Here is a 19168-nt window from a genome sequence, read left to right on the forward strand (position 1 = left end):
GTATCTCGGCTGCCAAGCCTGACCTAGTTGATCGGCCGTACCTGTGCGCCCGGCTGTGCAGATTCAATTTAATCTTACGACCGGATCAAGCAGCGAGAAGCTTAGATTGCTCGGCCGATCTCGTTCACCCGGCTATAGAGCCGCAGGAACCTGGCCGCGTATGCCGTAAGGAATCTAATAATTAGATTGTTGCCAGCCGAAACGAAATACGATTCGCCATTGGCGCTGAAGACGAGGATCAGTCAGCCTAGCGGCACCGTTGAAACGTGGATCTTCGAAGAGAAAAGTTATGTCTGAACAACGCGAGAAAATTCTTCGAGGATGTCGATGAAAGAGTTATCATTGGGGTTGCCATTTATTTTGTTGATTGCTAGTTGTTGTGTGAAGATGATAGTATTTTAGATAGTGTTTTGTTTGTTCCTTTTCTTTGTGGGCTAACAGATCATTTGAAAATACACTGTTTTCTTGAATGTTAATGTAAAGTTACTTGTCTCTGTATTTAAGTTAGAAAATTGAGACGTTACGAGTTGCATTGGAGTGGAACAGAAAAACTGAGTTTCTATGGATGCTTTAGACACGTGTGATTGAAATATAAATCAATTCTAAATGGGCATAGGTGTTTGTCTTTATAGATTTATTAATATTTTACTTAAATCACAATTGATATCTGTTATTCCCCTCCTTTTCTTTTTTGTAATAGTAAGAGTATTCCGATCTTTGTTAGAATATTTTTCCCCCGTTTATCTCTCGTTTTCCAGTGGACGATGCCGTCATCGTCCCCTCAGTGGAACTTTTGAAGTTGAAAGAGTATCAACACTATCATGGTGACACGTTAATCTACGAAGTGCCACACTCTTGAAGGAATACCCCGATGAAAGTTTCCGAAGCGCCTTTGAAACTCCTGTCCCTTACAAAATGCTTTGAGCCGTGCATCAGGCCTTTTCAATGATGCAACCCGCTTGATTCAGTTTCTGACCCAGAAAAACATTTTGCCCCGTACACCCTTGCCCCTTCATTCTCATTGGCTTCGCGTTACGCTTCTTTTTTTTCCGGTGGCATCCACACGGAAAGCTGGCCCGAAGAAAGAGGATTTCGGGATCCAGCGCAACGTTGTTTCGATAAAAATACTTTTCTCCTGGAAATGGAATAACCCGTATAGTTTCATTCAATTCAGCGAAGAACATTTATGCAAATTCTTTCTTTTCTTTCAATAATGTTCCTATTTTTATTAATCGAGAAGAAATTCGCACGCGTGGCCAGCTTTTGAATTTCAATTTTCAATGTTATAAACGAAGCTAATTCCATTGATAAATGTACTCATGTTATCAAATATTAAGCAATCTTTTACTGTCTGTCAATATGGAAAACGTTGCATTTTTAAATGTCCATTCAAATATTTTTCAATTTTAATTTTAAGTATTCAAACATTCAAATATTTAAATGTTCGCTTTACATAAGTTTTCAGTGCAGTCTGGTGAAAGTATAAATTTACTTCCTGAAACGACTGTACGCGCTCTTTCATATGAACGAGTCCGTTGCGTCGCTGCATTTTAACGTTTAATTGCATCAGAAAATCACGAATTACGCGAAGAAAATACACACGTGCGTGAGAAAAGTGAGAGTATGGATTTAGAGAAAAGAGTCGGTCAAGAGAGTTACTATCGTGGGAACTGTGAAAACAGAAGAGATTACTAGTACTATTTTATGGTTACGCTCGCTTAACTCCGTGTCTTCTTCGCCTATTACCAACTTCATTAAGGCATCACAGCAAACATAAATGAATCTTCAACTTCAGAAAATAAACGAAAACATACGATACAGTTTGTAAAACGTAATGCACAATGATCACAATAAAACTTCCAAAACCACTCGAACCTCCAATCCTCGTAACTTATTTTGTAATTAAACTCGTGACGGTTACTTCATTATCAACAATTATCAAGCAGACAAAGAAATTATATATTTATCGCAGATGTTTCTCGCAAAACTTAATTATTAGACGGCAAAACTTCAGCCGAGTTCGCAAAGAAACTAAAGTTAAATGAAATCCAATTACCTCCGTGAACGGCTTTAACGAATTGAAAGTAAAATGGAACAATACTTGATTCTATTAAATTTTTCGAAAGCCCACATAAACTCCTTCGGTTTATTACTTACTAGTAATCATAAACTATTTAATACCCCCCTACAGTTGACGTCGAAAAGTATTCTTATCGATTAAATTCAACTTGAAGCCTTCAGCGTAGTTCAAACTGGACGTTATAAGGCAAAGGGGTTAACAGCTGGATTAAATTAATGCCATGAGAGGACAGGATGATCTTGTATCGATGTATGTGTCTCATTGGTGCAATTGAATATCGAATCCGCGTTCGAGAAACGACGAGGGAGGGATCGAGCATTGAAAATCTCTCGAGGCGAGTTTACGAGCCGCGAGGGCAGCGGTTGTGCCGGTCGGCGCGGCGATGCGTCGATATCCTTAAATACTCGTAAACCGTTAAGTAGGTATTAAGTAGACAGTAAGTCGTAGAATGATTGCAGATTAACGACCTCATTAAGCTCTTTGAACAGCCACGGTTACAGGCAATTACGTTCGACTGTAAAATTCACGCCTCCTGGAAACGACTTTTATATCGGTGTGCGGCACACGCGGGCCGAACGATGACGAGAGCTTTACGACCGACCGACTGACCGATCGGGAAGCGGATGATCGAGGAAACCACTGAGGGAAGCTCTGAAAATCTAACCGAAGCCAGTGATCCGCTGCAAATGAACAGATAAAATATCTTGGTCACCTCTTGCGGTAGAGTCTAGACTCTAGCTTCTAAAGAACAAAACTCTGCATTCCTTCACTGTATTCGATACTTTCTTCAAGACTCTAATTCTATATTTATTATTCCACTTATTAGAATCTGAATATATAAAACGGTTAAATTGAATTCAATTTAATTCCACAGTAACTTAACTACCTATTTTATTCGATTTCTTCTTATCCTTTTATTTTCCGTACATAGAAAATTGAAGCGATAACCCTGAACAATAATTTTGTCACTATTATTTATTATTTAAATATTTATTATATATTTAATATATTCAAACTCATCGCTACGATACTTTCAACCGCACTCCGCGTAAAAACACCATCAATTCCCTACACATCAAACGACGCGTTCCAGTTCCAGTCGTTAAACATCGTAAATTGAAACGGAACCTGCCCCTTTTCCCGGGCGCCACACAACGCTTATAAAGCCAACGTCTCCAGGCCGAGCTCCGGTGGAACATCTTTCCATTTGTCATCCCCCAGGAGCTCCCGAAAATCCCGTGGAACGGAATTAACTTCGGTTTGTCGGTCGCCTCGGGGCCTAGCATTTTCGGGATCGTCTTCCATCAATCGCCTTCTGCTCCCGTCATCCATCTCGGCGCTCTTCAATCCGTCCAGTCCTCCTTTCCACCAGTTTCATCTTCCTCCCGCCCAGGAACCACCACTCCGCCCACCTTTATCCCATGTCCACAGCTATTTTCCACTTTCTTTCCTTTTCATTCCCCGGCCTCATTTGTTATTCTGCCAGGTTGTGTTATTTGCGTGCTTTCAGTCGGCCTTTCGCCCCCCTCGATCGACCCCTCTCTGTTTCTCGCCAAGCAGCTTTGCGTTTTCTTCCCTCGCTTTTCCCGTAACCCTCCACCCTTTCTTGCTCCTTGTAGGCAGGCTTATCCGTAGACAACTTCTCCGGCGCGTGATCGATATCGCCGGAGAAGCGGAGAAAGCTAGGAAGGGTCGGACGAGCTAGCGAACCTTGTGTCGGCGTACCTGCTGAACGCCTGCCCGCGGCGAATTTTCTTGTCCCGCGAAGGTGCGTTTGTTTTTCGCCTTATTCCTCGACAAGGGCAAATAGGGGATTATGGGGCGAGTAATAACAGCGAGGCGTTACGGTTGACGCGAGTAAATACGAAAAGAGATTTAAATTTACTTTCATGCCGCGTTATTGGCCGGGTATGTGAAGTTTAAAGATCGTGAGCTTACAACTACCCGCATCGAATATTCTTCTCTTTTTTCGCTGCTGTAACACATTGTATTGTCTTACTATTTCACATTGGGTGCTTGTAACTATATACGGTTAACCATAAAAAAATATGATTTTAAAATAAAAGTTTGCTTTCGAATTGAATTCAGCCGAAAGATAAACAGATGTTAATAGTTAAGGGATTGGAATCTTTTTCATACAGCCGGTGGTCTTTTTTACAAAAGTTCATGTTTACAGAGCATAGGTTTTGCACAAGATTAGTACAGAGCTCCGAAAGGGGCTTAACTGGTCCCCCAAAGGTGAAAGGTTCCCCCGTCAAAGTGTACATCGTAAAAGGGAATAGCAAAAAATTTCGAATCTTCCGAGGGTGAAATTGTCGAGGCTTTCGACGTTATTACACAAACAAACTGCCAACTTGAGTTAACCGGTGCGCGCGGAGAAGTTAGATGAAAGTCCTGAAAGCCTCGAGCAAAATGGACCACGACATCATTGTCTAGAAGGGTAACGCGACCCTTTCGCGAGATTTCGCTGCGAATCGCGTCGCTATCGCGCTTTCGGATTAGCGACCCGCGTTTCCGGGATGAATAAAGTTAATTGTAACGCATGTACGGAAACTGGAACCGAAATGGGACTGGTTCAATTCGGAACATCAAAGGCGTTAATTTCCTAAGTAGTGGAGCCGCTACTCCTTGAATCTCAATCGACCAGTGGACGCGATCAAGTAATCCCATGAATCCGCATTCACCCTCGGGCTACTTGAAAAGTTGCTCGACGTTGTTTCGTTCTTCGGCGGCCGGCCATTCCGGGCAAAGTTCACATATTGCGGAACGATAAAATCTTCCCGCGGTCCGAGTTGTTCAACGCGCACCTTTGTATCTAGTGATCTCCTAGACGTTTCACATCCAGCTCTTTCTTTATACGTGCCTTCAATTTCACGAGAAAACTGGATTTTCGAGAAAGACGTTCCGAGAAGAGACTTCAGCAAATGGGTTGCGACCGCTGCGACGTTTCGGAATCCGAAAACGGACTCGTTCGTGCGCCACAGTTGGCGTAAGTAGCCAGAACAGAGTTCCACGCTGCCTCTTTCACCTTTTAATGCCATTTATCAGGAAATATTTTCCTTGGTGACTCTCGACACAAATCAATTGCAATTGTTCGCTTCGGAACTTGCTTCGAGATAATAAATTCCGTTCAAATTGCCTCCATGGTAATGTATTCCATTTTTTAATCTTCTTAACCGTAGATACGACTGTTTCGTTCAAGCGAAATGATGAAAATTACGGCGTTAATTTTTGCGCGAGAATGTAATTTAAAAAATTGGATTTACAATGATTCTACCTTAATTGTTTTGAAACTTGGAATAACGCCGCGGTTGATAGTTTGGAGAGTTTAAATTTTTGTGCATCGGTGTAGAAAATGTTTCATGATAGCGTGTCGCGTAAGATTTAACGGACATTGTAGCGAAGCTCGAAGGCTTATAACCGTAATCTTCAAAATTTAATTAATTAGCGAGCGATAAGCCGTTTAGACGGATTTTCCGATGGAGAAACGGATGGAGCAGGGAGGTGGAAGGGCGGTTAACGAGACGAAATTAAAGCATAATTTAGCATTCGCGGGAGACGATGATAATCAACGTTCAGCCGCGTTTTTTTCTTTTCAATTTAGCGCAGAGTGCACTCTACCTGTAGGACTCTTTCGGAAGTGTAAAGAGGAGTACGAGTGTTCTCGGTTTCAGCGCAGTCTACCTCATTTCCTATCTTATTTCCGGCCTTTCTCGGGGGATTATATCCTTAAAGTATGCAAGCTGTTGTTGAGCTGAACCCACGCAGTGTTCCGGGATATTAAGTGAAATTACTCTTTGATGCTAACGAACGACGCACGCCCGAACGAAATGCCGACTAATTGTTTTTGACGCTCAATTCCCGGTTAAAAGTAAAACGACCGAAGTCTCAGTTTCGACAATCATACGCAACACTCTTGAGCCGCTCTTAACGCGGCTTAACAAACGCCCGACATAACTAAGTTTGATTTCAATAAAAATGAAGTTAATTGAATCAATTATACTGTGACTGAGACATTCATCTTAGTGATGAGACTTCGTGCAGGGCACGGATTCGAGATCCTTTGTCCAATAAAATACCTGTGGTTTCTAGTATTTTAATAAACTCGTATTATAATTATTATACGTACATTAATTAAATTTATTACTTTATACTTGGGCCATTGCATTTTTGTCGTTACATAGTTAGTGTATGAAACATTAGAATCCATTACATACAATAAAATCAGTACAGTGTGTTACTCACGTCAACCAAACCGGCTTTTGGCTTAAAAGTGAAAAGCGACAAGAGAATTCAGTCGCATGGTCCACCTCAGCTTGCGGCTCGGCCAGTAACAAAGACATGCCGAAACTAATTCCACCATTACTATTGGATCGGGCGCCACAAGTGGACGTGCTTTACTTTTGAGTCACAGACTGGGTTAACTCACGTGAGTAACTCACTGTAGAGTAATCGAATAATCACTGTGACGAGCTTAATTATTCAATTTCAGTTTCATTAAATAAACTGCTTCATTGTGAAACTACGTTTAGCATTATTTTATTAGACAACGTTAACTAGAGTCACCTACACATAGTCGACCGGGATTTATTTTCACCAACGCAAGGACGCATTTATAATACGTCTTCGGCGAATAACGCAGAAAGTAACAAATATTGCCGGCTGTTTCACCGTCGTCGACTGTTCGTAACGAAGTATTAATCAATCCCATTTTCTGAGTGGTGCGTTCTTACCATTTGGGAACAAAGAAAATGGCCGCGGCCCACGCAATGTCTCCTCCTGCGGCAAACGTCGGGGCCGGCCGGAACAATGTTTTCCGCGTAAATCAAAAGGAACTCGCCGTGTCTCCGCCGCAAAGAACATTGGTTAATGGCGTCGGGAAAGTTCCATTCGTCGGAATATCGAGTTTCACCCTGAATCAATCGACTTTGTTCGACTTGGCCGACACCAGACGAATCCGTCCCAGGAATAACTGACTCGCCGTGAAAGTTAACGACTTTCTTCAAGACCGAATTTCCCGATAACGAAGTTTCCACCCCCGACAGCATCATTCCCGCGGCCCCGCGCAGCCCTTACTATCCCGTCGATTCGTCGGAAGAGACTTCTCCACGCTCACACTCGTTCGGAGTTACCTTTCCTCCTCAGTCCACAGCTCTCCACCTTCAACTTTCCTTTCTTCTCAATCATATTTGCCTTCGTGGTGAAGATTCCCGATAAATCGGTGGAATCCTCGCTGAAGAGGGGCTAAAAGATGCGAGTACACCGGCAGCAGGTATGATGGAAACCTTAAATAGAACTCGTGGGAAAGTGGGAAATATTGTGCCAGTGAGACTGGCTGCACGAAACTGGATCAACCAGTTCGCGTTGTTTCGTTGGAACTTCTCGGGTGCATAGGTCGCGGATCTCATTGCATATCGAAGGTTTCTGAGTAATGGATTCATTGAAATTTTTGAACGGTTCTATCGTTCTTTGACTAGAAGATATTTGGTAATATTGAATCTTCTTAGAGAGCTTTGGTTTGATGTTTCGGAGATTTTGCGAGGAACTGATTCAGTTCATAAGCGAAAGAATTATTGATTGAATTTCAGGTTTTTCAATTGAAATTTGTTGAGATTTCATGTTTTAAAGAACTTCGTTCGCGGTACAGCAATAATAGGAGTAATTGGAACGTTAAAATAAATATTCTACGTTACAGTCACTGAAACCGGGCACTTTTTCTTCCGGTGCAATTAAGATCGATTGTAATTGATGCTTCAGCGGGACTTCCGGCGAGATATTAGAAACTATAGCGCCGAGGCGTGACGCGTGTTCACCTTTGTTGTTCAGCAGAACTTTAATAAAGTCGACCTGTGTGTGCAGCATCCATCACGATCACTTTCGCGCCGACACTCCATTAAATTTCATTCTTTCCTTCTTCATGAGGGCTTATTATCGAAACCGAGATCAAAATCACGGATAGCTGCTTTCTTTTTCACTTAACTCTCATGAACAAAAATCACACGCCCTTGATAGAAAAGCGAAGCAACAAATTTCAAAATCTGAGATATATCCTTTTCCATCGTATCTTAAGAAAATAAATAAACACTAAAACGTACACCGCAAATATTACCAAATTATCTCCTTTCAAATCATCATATTATAATACTTGAGTTCACATCAGTTAATTCGTATATTCTCACAAAAATTACAGCAATAACTTGTATTTTAGAATACGCACTAGCAAATTAATTTATTTAACAACTTCCCAAAAAGACAGTCTGCGTCTATTTAATACTGACAAAAGAAAAAATCCAAAACAATTCTAGCGTTAAGGTAAGTAGTCTAGTCACAAAACACGATTCTAGTTACTAAACTTCATCTTCAATCAAATTTAATTTTCATTCCTTTACACTTCCATTCTACATTTCACGTCATTAATGTCTATTTAATTGTCCATAATAAAATCCACGCGAAATAATACAGGAAACTTACTAAATCTTCGAACTCCTAAGACACCTTAATGGAGTGTCAAAAAGTGAATCCTTTTGGAATTACATTTAACGATCGAACGTCTCCGCGTTCATCAGAACGTGCCCCAGGGTAATTTGAATTCCGTTAGCAGTTGCCGGACGATTTTTTTCGTCGTTCTGTTCCGTGCCGAGATCCCGAAAACCATCGCGCCGGTCTTAACTCATCGTTCCGTTGCGCGGCGCTCGAGATCGCTGTCACTCGAACGGCTCCCAGGGGAGAGATCGTTGCCACCTCATTCAAGCGAATGCCCGAGATCTTCCTATTTACATACGCCATCTTTTCAACCCCCTTTGCCACGGCCCGCCCTCCCGTCGTCCCTCAACTATCGAGATATTCCTACCGAGCGACGTCATCGAGAGCCCATTATGTTTGCTGATCTGATTCGTTGATAAGGGAATGGAGACTTCACCGGCGACAGAGGAGGATGGGAATGACGACACCGGGGGTTGTAACGAGCCCGACGCTAACGCCTCCTATTCATAAATATTACAACGCGAGTGTCTCCCTGCATCGATTCTGGTAAGTGTCTGGTAAAGATATTCGATAAAATGGAAAATAATCAAAGTTTTATATTGCGCCCAATTCCAGAAATAATAACGCTTTCTTATATTTACTTATAATGGTTATACTATAGATAATAAAGGAGAATATATTTCAGATTTAAAAACAGTTTGGTTTATCTTAATTGAAAAAATAAGAAAAGTATGAAAAACTGCGTTATTTTTGGAATCACCAAATGCCGTAGTGTAGTTCTATCTTTATCGTAATAAATAGTATTGTATTTACTATACTATAGTAAAACGGAGGCGACTTTTTTGGTTAAAAGAAACAAATTTCTCTTGTGCAACAGAGATGACTGGTCTTGAAATTTTATTTGGAATTTTGATTTACGATACTCTTTTCGTTGTTTCCTTTTCTTACGTTTCAGAACTCAGACTGCGTTCGTAAATGTTTACGATAGTTTTTATATAAGAATCCTGTCACTTCCACCGGAAGTTTCTTCCTCCTAGAAATTTGAAATTTTTGAATAGGACGAGAAAGGTATTCTACGCTCCCGAAGTTACAACTTTGAAGTTTTTTTATGAATGGACGAATTTGGTAGGCGAATCCGATCAAGGGGAGAAAAGAAGTTTTGTGAAGCTATTCGGAACAAGAACTTCATCGAAGAGTGTAGCGAACAATGAATGATCAAAATTCAAAAAACTCTGGATTACAAGAATCTCCCTCGTTTCCCGTAATTAATAAATTACATTACACGATCTTATTTGACAATCTCATGTGGTAAAAAATGAAGAACACTAAAAGCTGTAAGAGAGGGAATACTTCTAAACTATCTTAAGTTGTGACAATTATTCTCTCAACTATCGTTTCCAAATGTACACTCTCCATAAAAAAACACCCCGATAAAAGTTGCATTAACCCTTTGCACTCCAACGGTGAGTCTCACTCACCACGCAGACCTCATTTTATGTTCTTTTTAAAAATACACCAGAGTTACTGGTGGCCCTATAGGAAAAAAGTTTGGAGTGCAAGGGATTAAAAATGCATGCATCACAATTATTCAGCACAGTTGTCGCATTCATTTAATTATAGCAACATTGCACTGTCTCGATCCCAGCAAAGGTCACCAAACAGCTCAATAGTGACAGGAACGAATAGGAAAATTTCATGTACGCGGATTAGTCGATCGTCGCTTGGGGCGTCGGATCCTCTCCATTAGCCCCGGAGGGCTTTCACCGATTCGCACGTGCATCGCGTACGTTAATCGGTGTGTAATACGCAGACCCCGACTATCGTTTAGCGTCACATCAAAGAGAGAGGCCCTAATCGACACTCGAGCGAATTGTACGATTCCCGAGTAGATCGTATTTATTAGATTCCAATGCGCGCGTGTACGGTCTCCTAAAAGCAATTAAAACGGGGTCTTTGATGGATCAATTGCCCCCAGCAATGGCTACGATTCAGTTGTATTACAACGAACGTAAACAGAAGTATATTCTTATGGAAAACCCCATTTCCGGTGATTAGTTCCACGTAATTAACAGCCGCGGCGCTCGACTCCCTCTACATAAATAATAAATAATAGAACGAAAAAAGAACAAAGAAGCGAGGACACCTGAAGAATCCATTTATAATTGTCCAGGGGTTTAGAGGATGGTGGTCTCATTCCACGCGTAACATTCCATTCCAGAATTGGTGTTCCATTTTGAAATTACATTCTATCTCGCATGCCCGCACCCGGCGGACCCTGCCCGTCCCGAGCGATAAATTCACGTGGCTATAATTACAACTATACTCGGCCAGCGAATTAATAATATTACATCGTCGTATAGCCTTATCCGTCCCCTTGATAACTTCCAGCGACGTGTTCGTCGCTTGGACGGATATTTCCGGTCGTTTGAATGGAGTGAAAACGTTTAATATATGCGGAACGAAGAGTTTTACGTTAATACGTGCAGTTGGAAATAGTGTTTTATTAAATGAGGCTCTTTTACTGAACCCGTGTTCTACGGATATAATTCTTTGATGCATTTGAGAACTTTAAATAGTACAATCTATATAATTATCACGTATTTCAGAGACTGCACACTTTACTTTACATTTCTCTACAGAAACTCCAAAACTCAAAGTAAATTTCACCTGATGTTTCAGATACGCGCCGAATGAGAAAAGAAAAGAAGTATTCACTTGATCCGCCAGTGTCCAACGAACTCCCGACGACTATAAACGAGCATTAAGTATTCAAATGAGATTCCCGTGGATTTACGAGGCGACTTAAAATTTCAGATAAGGTTTCCCATGAGTTCCATTTCTGTCTTATATCTCGCTGTAAAATATGATCTACTTAGACTGAGCGGAGGTCTGCTGACAGGTGGAGCGGTGAATCGTGAGAGCTGTCGGGGATTAACCGAGTTACCAGCATTATCAGCATTCGAGCAACGATGAACCGTGGCCGGTCCGAGGGTCAGAACTGGGTTAATTTAAAGTATTAGGTACACCGGACGTGCGGGGAAGTGTCGATGGAAGCGCGGCGCCTGTGTACGGTCGCGGTTTACGTCGCAGGCCAGCGCCGCAATCTGATTTCGCTCGACATTCGTCCCCGTTCCTCGACTTTATTATCTGCCGCTGCAAACGGTTCCATCAATGAAAGAAATTTTTACTTGGACGCTTATATCGGCTGTTTGTGAATGCAGCCTTGATTAAGCGGGATAATTAGCAATTCGTTATTCCATTTGTTTCTAATCAAGCTCCACTGACGATGACAAGTTCTCTGATATTTTTGGACGACAGAGAAAGTATGTCCACCAAAATGGTACTACAAATTTAAAAATTAGGGAAGGGATGTATGATTTTTAACGGTGGACAGCGTGCGCACGCGTGATGGATGTTTGTTTAAATTATTGCAGTTTCGCGGGTATTTAATGGATGATCGGAGATTGAAACACAAAATTGCAGAATTGCAGAATTGCGAAGGATAAAGAGGCAACAGTGATGAAATTAGTTATTCATGTTTTGATATCTTTTAGCTCCAGTGTTAAACAATTTCGTTAATTGCTTACAATTGCTCTGACTGTTTCATCCCGCGAAACGCACGTGTATACCCAAATGATTTCAAAAGTTATCATTAATACCTGGCGTAAGTAGGTAATGTACATAATTACCTCCATATCCCAGTCATCGCCCGTGGCTTAATGAAATTTCATATTTTCCCACAAATTGGTGCAGCGAATATATAATTTCAGCCGCGATTCGGCAAAATTAGTTCCCAATCTAAACTGCGGGAACGCGAGACTGTAAGCCATTAATTACTTGAACTTCATTTCCAGATCTTCAATGGGTCATAGGAGCATATTTCTGGGAGATGCTGCTATGGGTCGCCGCCATGTTAATTAGATCGACGTTATGCCTTCGAAAGTAAGCGTTCGTACAAATGAAATTGGGTTCTTACGTACTATATGAACTACCTTCGATTTTAAGAAATAAAATACTAATAATAATAGTAATAATGATAATAATAACAAAAACAACAACAACAATAATAATAATATCAATAAGAATTATAATAACATAATTATAATGATAATAATAGTAAAAAATGAATAATGTATTACAATATTAAATGAATACTAACCCAGACCTAACCTAAATGACTAACCAGCGTGATCTTCAGTTAGGAAGGTGGGTCTGTATAACACGTAAGTTCCCGAAATTAACGGAGCTGCTGGTAATATTTCACAAACCATCCGTAAATCTTTCCTACATCCGCATAGAAATGTTTTGATGATCTGTACCGACGTTTCCTGCAGTGTCAATAATAGTTAAGAGGACGGCCGAGCTTTCGGCTTCCTCGTTCGACCGGCATTATCTGCGCGGCTCCGTCGTCAGCGGAATTATTTGCCGTCGTGGCAAAACCGGACGACAGCCAGCGGGCTTTTTTACACTTTAATTAAGATCGGCTGCTCCTCGACGAGCATTGTCGTCAATCCGATTCCGGTTCGATTTTATCGACACTTTTTTCACCCGCCTCGGCTCCCATTCAGACGCGATTCGATGAAATTAATCCCGCTTGGTCATTTCATATTCTAATTGAGATATCGGTTTTCTTTTCATCGTGATCTTAATTTGTTATTTTTATGATTCTGATCCCGTTCGGGGAAAAATCATCTCCTGGTCTAATTTGGGTTCTTATTTTTCCGAGACTTAGTTTAAGGCTATCTGGCGGACATCACACTCTTTTTATACTGCAAAGGTATTGTCTGAACTTTTGGAATATTTGAAGTGATCGAATTTGCTACATCTTTCGGCTTTTAATTGTCACTATTTTTTTCGCTTTTATTTTACTATGTTTTCATTGCATATCGGGAGAATAAAATGAAAATTTGAATCTTTACTATAGGTTGATCGGTAAGATGACTCAAAAGAAAGAAGATTACGAGAAAAGCAACTCAAGGGATAAAAAGACAATGAAAATTGGCGAAGCTTTTAGAAATAATTCAGTTACTCAAGACTTCAGCAGTAAATTACTTCGTCACAATTATCGTCGTCTCGCCAAGACACAATTCAGACCGACTCCGCGATTTATTATTAAACGGCGCTAAGCAACGTCTCGCCAGCGAGGTGAAACGGTTTCAATTAACTTCTCTAATTTAGAGCGTGAACTTCAGACCCGAGAATGCATCGCGGGCAAATAGACCACCGTCGCGTTTGAGCTGTCGATCTGATAAACTCTAGCCAAGGAGTCGACACACGCTAACGTGAAACAACCTCGTGAAACTTCTTTGCTGAATTTTGACAGGTTATTCTCACCCTTTCCATCCTGGCTTTACATCCTCATGTAGGCATGTACGTGTTTCTCGTTAACAGCCGCTCGCGCGAACTTTCTTACTGTATTATTTGTAATGACGTTGGCTAGTGAGCACCTGTTTCTTAAAGCTCCCGGAAATTAAATTAAATGAGCGACACATGCAAGACTGTGCCAGGGCTCTTGTAGACTTTACGCGTTCTTCCATTTATGTTACAAATAAACAAGTGTAAGATTAGTTGTGACTGTCGTGCTAAAAATATAGCTATTTATACTGTCAATATATTTTCTGATCATTGATTTTGGTAATAAGTCTCTAATCTGTATAATCAGTTTATTATGTAGACGCTAAATTCTATAATCAGACTACGTTATTTAAATTATCGATTGCGGAGCTGATAATCTTCCATGATGAAAGGAAAAATAGGATTTGAAGGATTATCTGCTGTAAGTCCTGTATCTTAAATTTTGAAGTACTGTTTGAAAAAGAAATACTTAAAGGTGAGAATTATTTTCTTGAAGTATTCACATGCGAGACAAAGTGTTCGTCATGTAATATACATTTCATTTTTATCATTAACATATCTCGGATCTTATTGCATTACACAATGGTAATACAGTTACTACGATCAAGTATAATATGTCGGATTGTCATAAATCTTAACGACTACCGCTGACCTTTCGTAAGTAACGACCGTCTGACGCTTTGTTAACGATTAGCGTTGCAACCTGTACCCGATTAAATGTGTTAAAGTAGTTACATCGGCGGCCCGATTTCACGTCGTTAATTATATTACGCGGCAGTTTCTACGGCACCGTGAACTCTGCTGCGTGACCTAAGCGTTCCGCGTAATCTTCATCTATGCGTGACACTTCAAAAATGTAGGATATGCTTTTCGCAGAAATATCCGAACCGCTAATTTTTAAAAATGTGTATGGATTAAAGAATCTTGAATTATTTATTGTACTGTCGCATTTCTATAAAATAGAACAGTACTGAAAACATCTAATTTTTCCTACACACAATATATAAATTCTGTTTATATTTGAACTACGTATCATAAATGATGATTTGAAACAGTAATTTGAATTATAGACTCATTAAAAATAATTACCAACGATGGATAAAACTAATGCCGGCAGCTATTAGACTCGTCGTACCTGGAATAAAGGAAAGTATAAATTAATTAGATGACATGATAAATATTATACCCGATATAAGAAATATAATCATTGTATTATATAACAGTTAACATAATAATTACACTACCCGTTCAATATTATAGTTTCTTATATCCACGTACAACCATTCCAAAATAGCACAATTAAATTAACCTCATTTCGATTGCAATTAAACGAGCACAACGGGCTTAAACTGCGATAAAAAAAGCAATCTAAAAACTCGAACAGAAGAGACGTGATGAACTTTCTATTCCGATCCACGTGGATCATTTTTTCATTCGTTGAAACGTTAAATCGATTACGCTCCCCGGTTAGTTTTTCAATTGCAATCGACCGGTTTACTAATAATTCGTCGATAGATACATTTTGCAGCGATTGCAACGCGAGTGACCGGCAAATGCAGCCGGCCGACACGACGCACGCACGCCCGCCCGCGGTAATCCGGATTGACTCGTATCTACACGTGACGCCCGATTTGCGTGTAGATATGTACCCGGTTTCGGACGCGCCGTGGAACGGACCGGAAGGCAACGCCAAAATTGGTGATACCGAAAAACCAAATAACGTGCCGCGCGCACCGTCACGCTCGTCCCGTCCTGCGGCGTTACAAATTAACCGCCGCATATTTTCCGTGACTGCTCGTATTAAGCAGGTCGCGATAATAGCGTCGACCCAGAATAATTTATACAGAACTCGCTGGACACGTTTGATTTTCGAACCAGCGCACAGGGCGGCCAAACGCCCATTTTCTGGACAGAACTAAATAAAAGTATGAGTGATACAAACAAATGCTTCAGACAGAAGTTGTAAGGTTTACAGCTAAACATATGGTGGTTATATATTTTTTGTATTATGGGGATGTTATAAAGTATTTTAAATGACAATGGATATTTGGCGTTTCAATGCCAGTGTTATGCAAACAGAGAAATGGAATTTATTTGCACAGAATCTTCATTTTTGTAATAAAAATCATTCTGTATAGCTGAAACTACTTAGCAACACATTGGTAACCTTCAACTTTCGATGATAGTCGAATTTGAGGGTTTTGTCCACAGGCGAATGCACTGTGGCGGGAAACACACATACATGGATAGTAAATACATGTATAATACCATGGCGCGGCTGATGCGACCGAAGTTTATGAATTTCTTTGAAACAATTGCAATAAGGGGATTGGTGTCGAGTAAAAGTATTTAGTAATGTAAGTAACTAGATAATGGAGTAATGTGAACATTATGTTACTGAATTATTATTGTTTCTAACGCCATTTGCCATTGCACTGAAAGGATGAGTTACACGTGGGTATGGAATAAATTGAATTCCTTATGATGTGAATATAGTTTTAAAAATAGTCTATTATTTATTTAAATTCATTATTATGGATAAAAACCTTACTATACTTTTAAGTTTGAAGGAGACTAAAAATATTTCTTAAAAAAGCAAAGAATGCCAGATCGTGCAATTAAATAAATGAGCTTCAAAAGCTTAGAAACTAGCTAAATATTGGTAGCACTGAGGGAATTAAATTTAATCCAGAATTGTTTAGCAAAGCGGAGAGAGAAACATTTTAAAGTGATGTCTTTTGTAATGAAAAATTTCATTCGCGACAAATAAACGGTCTCTATTATGAACTACATTAATTTCCGCTGTGATTTCTTGCCTGGTGGTATTCCTTTTCGTACTCGACCACAGTTTTCGTCTAACCGTGTAACGAACTCATTCCTTTCGACTCTCAGGCGCGATAAATTAATCATTTCAACGGCATCTCGTAATTAATTATACTAGCTTCCATGTTTAACAGGCAGAAAACAGGAGTCGCCGTTATGAAAGCCATGGAAATAGCCTTCACGCGGGCGTATATGTATTTTTTATCATCATTTTTCCTCGCTGAACGATGGCGCACCTATGGCGTGACTGTCGGCTAGGGAAAATTTGCTCTTGTTCTCCAGGCAGCCGGTAAACGCCCACTTTAATTCAGGTGCGCGTTCATCAGCAGCACCCTTACACTAGCCACGCCTTTATTTAGACGCAAAATTAAAAAGGCAAATAGCGGACGTTTAGCATTCGTCATTCGACGGTATTTACGCGACTATGGTAAACAGAACTAAACGGTGCTGGTGACACAACGGTAAGCGTAATCGTTTTACCTTCCAACGACTGTGACTGTATCCACTTTGACCTAGTTTCCCTTACACCCTGTTTAGGTAATCTGTACACTAATATACTTTGCGAATTAAATCGAATCAAGTCTGATACCCAATTAAGCAAACACATATATTTACAGTTCACTTGCAACAAATTCAAATAACTGTATATTCATGCAATTTATTGTATGCAATGTATCATCAAAAGGAAATTGAGGAACTTATACGAACCTAAATATTCATTTTCGATCGTATACTGAAAAAATCGTAAAACCTAAGTACATCCTTTATAACAGATGGTAAAAATATAATGGCCACAAATGGTAAAAACTGGCAATCGAAAAGAAAAGTAATGAACGTCGATCCTGAACTTCATCAATATTTACATACCACTGTCACCCGAGAGACGATAAGTCAGTGATACTTCTCTCTGCACGAGGGTTCGATCTTAATCAAATATTCCGTCCCTGGGAGTTATTCAAAAACCGTCAGAGTCGACGCGACGTGACGTGGCCGATCGAAGATAACCGGGGGCTGTCCGGCGAATCGATTCCGGAGTGAAATAAACGCGCAGGAAGTGCGGAATTATTGCCGGTGTAGTCCAGTGAATTTTCGTGGCAGTTAGTACGTCACGATAAAAGTTATTTCCATCCCCGTTCCCCGTTCGCTCGCGAAGTTCAGACGTCAGGCGGTTAGAAAGAATCCTTCCGCGCGGCGCGCGAGGAAGATCCCCACGGCCCGGGACCGATAAATCTCCGCCATTATTCCGCGTCAAGGTTCTCCTCAAATTTCTTTCGTTCCAAAAGAGCAATCTGGAGAAATCCGAGGTGAATGTCCACGCGACGGGATCATATCCGACGGACAATTAATCAACCGAAGCCTAATCGATACTCCGTTGCCGTCGGCTGGCGGAACTGCGACTGCTGGAGAGAGGGACAGAGTTGAACGGCAAAAGAGTAAAATTGAATGAGCTTTGTAGAACGATTTGTAGAGATGCGGGCAATGGAAGGCTCGCCGTGTTCCGGCAAATCGCATTATCCCCGATAATAAAGCAAACCCGGCCGGCCCCGCACCGGGGATGAGGTTACGTTCCTCGTATCGAACACCGCCGCCATTCTTCTTTTTCTCCCGATTGTCGCGGATTCCGAGCGTGCCCTTAAAAGGGGACTCCCTCGCTAAAAAAGCTCGCCACCGTTGCTTGCCTGATTCGATTCCGAGAACCGCGGACGTTTATACGGCCGGCATTGTGACCCGTTAAAGAACGGAAGAGAAGTTCTCGGCGAACGTAGAAGCGGACGATCGGTAGAACGGTCCTTCAAGTTCGCGTATTTACTTTCTTTTTGAAATTCTGCGGCCTTCGGACATGTTTTGCTTGGACAGTTGAGTGAAGGGATAGAAGTATGTATGTGATTTAATAAATTTGTCCACCTAAGAGAAATAGTTTTGTTTAAATGTTACTGGTTAAATTTCCGTGTCTGATCGAAATTATTTTTGAGTAATGGTTTGATAGTTTGATGAATATTGTGTTTAATAGAAATCATTTTTTAAACATTGCAGATATGAGTTTCATTGTGTTATGAAACATATTATTGTTAGCAATTTGAAAATGGTGTAGAAGTAGAATGGTTGGAAAAGTAAAAATTGATAGTGATGTTTAGAATATACCTGACGCTGTAATCATCTATGAGACTCCGGACCCATTACAGTCACTTTTGTACTAACTTGTGTAAATCGAAACGAAAGAGCTTACCAAAGAACTTGCCGAGGAGCTTACCGAAGCAGAATTCCCGAAAGAAAGTTCAACGACGACAAGACGCGGGAATTTAGCGACACAGCGATTCTATCGAGAATCAAGACAAATTCGAAGTAATCTTAATCCGTCTGTTCGTTCCGACGGTCTTGTTCTTCGACGGTAAATAAACTGATTTCTACTTCCCGCGAAGATACCAG

At 40.7% G+C, this 19168-nt stretch overlaps 1 protein-coding gene and 1 long non-coding RNA gene across 4 annotated transcripts in view; both read right to left on the reverse strand.

Moving 5' to 3' along the window:
- Positions 1 to 6419, reverse strand: part of LOC116430901 (uncharacterized) — a 147804-nt gene extending 141385 nt beyond the window's left edge. The window contains exon 1 of the long non-coding RNA XR_004235821.2: positions 6326 to 6419. This is a non-coding gene — a long non-coding RNA (uncharacterized LOC116430901). The remainder of the gene's footprint in view (positions 1 to 6325) is intronic.
- Positions 1 to 19168, reverse strand: part of Fas3 (fasciclin 3) — a 442301-nt gene that overhangs the window by 208300 nt on the left and 214833 nt on the right. The window lies entirely within an intron of this gene.

This window comes from Nomia melanderi, chromosome 5 (genome assembly GCF_051020985.1).
Source record: "Nomia melanderi isolate GNS246 chromosome 5, iyNomMela1, whole genome shotgun sequence".
Lineage (NCBI taxonomy): Eukaryota > Metazoa > Arthropoda > Insecta > Hymenoptera > Halictidae > Nomia > Nomia melanderi.